The following is a 2,596-nucleotide window of genomic DNA, read 5'->3' as shown; positions in this document are numbered from 1 at the left end:
GAGTTTTGGAATCAACTTTTCGTGTGTGAGAGCCTGGCAGAGGATCATTAGTAAGTGTGCTAATGTATGTGTTTTTCAACATGTTCATGGTTGAAATCGCAGTCCCACAACTGTATGTTGAGGTATGCATGTTCTTGCTGTGTGTCTGATAGAACTATAATACTGCATGATGTATGATGTATGATGTATGATGTATGATGAATACCGTGGGTTTATTTTTCTGGCCCTGTCCTCAGAGTTTGGGGGGTAATTTTGTTCGAAGTGTGCATGCTTTGTTTCATAGTGACACATTCACGTTACCACTTTTTGACAAGGGCAACCGTCTCGTGGCCAATGAGTGCATTGTCATAGCGTTGTAGTTATTCAAAGGTTACCCAGCGATCATTGCAGTATGAATGTGACAAAAATACCAAAGAAAATAAGAACATATTCATTTTATTGGATCGTTTTATAATAGTTTCTGTATTGTATGTAAGATAAGCATATCGTTTTGTTATAAATCGCAATGTTTTTCACAAAAAAATGACCACCACGATGGAGATACATTTGCCTACTCAAGTGAATATTTAGCATTAGACATGCTAGTGTTGACTGAGCTACATGTCTCCAAGGCCCATGTGACTGCACCTGCCCGACAGGTCCTGAAGCAGCATCCGTGTCATGTCAGTGACAGTTGGGAGGAAAAACAATCAATGACTTCCAATAAAGAGGTTATGTGGTAGCTACTGGCTCGACAAACAGTCGTTACCCCACCCAGCGGTCCGAGGTTGAATAGGTTGAATAGACTTTAGGACGCATAGCCGTCGGAGTAGTATGTAAGCCCGACCAGTACGTTCAATTTTTTCTGAATCAACCGCCTGCCCCCGCCCGCCCATTTTTTTTTCGAGGACGGAGAGGGATGCAGAAGTATAAATTAGGCTTTACATCTGGGTGCCTGCTGCATTCTGGGGCCTGTAGTCATTTGACCGGCGGCCATCTTGTGGTTTGGCAGCCAGTCCTCTAGGGGAATGCCACACCCCTCTGCTAGCTGGCCCATCGTGATGCCACAATGTATTCATACACACACACACACACACACACACACACACACACACATATATACATACACACACACACACAAACACACACACACACACATATATACATACACACACACACACACACACACACACACACACACACACATGCACACACACACACACACATATATAGACACACACACACACAAACACACACACACACACATATATACATACACACACACACACACACACACACACACACACATGCACACACACACACACATGCACACACACACACACACACACACACACATATATAGACACACACACATTCTCTAAGGTGCACCAAGACCTCACTGTTAGACCAAAGGGAGTGATAATTAAAGACACACAGACAGAGAAAGAACGAGAGAGAGAGAGAGAGAGCGAGAGAGAGAGAGAGATAGAGAGAGAGAGAGAGAGAGAGAGAGATAGAGAGAGAGAGAGAGAGAGAGAGAGAGTTAGAGAGAGAGAGAGAGAGAGAGCTAGAGAGAGAGAGAGAGAGAGAGCGAGAGAGAGAGAGAGAGAGAGAGAGAGAGAGAGAGAGAGAGATGGGTCACTGCCGCATGTGCACACACTCCACTATATTTTCAGATGGCAGCAGTACCCCTGATCAAACACACACACACACACACATATATACATACACACACACACACACACACACACACACACACACACACACACACACACACACAACACACACACACACACACACACACACACATATACATACATATACATACACACACACACACACACACACACACACACACACACACACACACACACACACACACACACACACACACACACACAATCCAATCCAAAACACTAGTCTAAAACAATGCTAAAACACAGACCTAGTAGCAGCTCATAAACAGGGAAGAACTATAATAATAGAACGATAAGACAAATTGTAATTTCTAATGGAATATAACTACAATAATAGAATAATAATACATCTCTAATAGAGCTAGAATAAACAAGAAGACATAGCTATGGTCAAGTCTTGAATGCCAAAACATTTATTTAGAGGCTGCCTGTTTCTCTCTGGTCTTAGCATGTGCGCGCACATACACACACACACACACATACACACACACACACACACTGCACCATACTTGATCTGATTTTATTTTTTTGGTTCTAATTGCCTGAAGTTTTATACTGGCTGTTCTAATCTTCGGATATTGGTCATAACTCAGTATCTTTCTAAAGAACTTAGAACACATTTCAAACCAAACAAATAGTGCCCATAAGAAAAAGTCAGCAAAGATGTTATCAGTTTTCACAAACTTTTATTTACAGTGAAAAACAACATAGGAAAACATTATTTACAAACAGCATCAACAATATTTGACATAGAAGTTACTGGTGATGTTAGAGTCTCATGGATCTCATCATGGTTCTAAAGGGTTCTAAAGACTTCTCAGAGGGTTCCAGGTCATAGACTCTCACAGGGTCAGATCACAGGCTGATGTAAACACACTAGCCATCACTTAACACACACCCCGTAGACATCACACATACAC

General features: G+C 42.0%; 1 protein-coding gene across 1 annotated transcript in view; it reads right to left on the bottom strand.

The window, feature by feature from the left end:
* Nucleotides 1–2,478: 2,478 nt before the first annotated feature.
* mid1ip1a (MID1 interacting protein 1a) overlaps nucleotides 2,479–2,596 on the bottom strand; it is a 1,407-nt gene continuing 1,289 nt past the window's right edge. The window contains exon 1 of the mRNA XM_080838423.1: nucleotides 2,479–2,596. This exon is cut by the window's right edge and continues 1,289 nt beyond it. The gene's annotated coding sequence lies outside the window, so the exon portion shown is untranslated.

The sequence above is a fragment of the Sprattus sprattus genome (genome assembly GCF_963457725.1).
Source record: "Sprattus sprattus genome assembly, chromosome: 5".
Classification (NCBI taxonomy): Eukaryota; Metazoa; Chordata; class Actinopteri; order Clupeiformes; family Clupeidae; genus Sprattus; species Sprattus sprattus.
The sequence above is the reverse complement of the archived record's forward strand: the minus strand, read 5'-3'. Positions and strand labels throughout refer to the sequence as shown.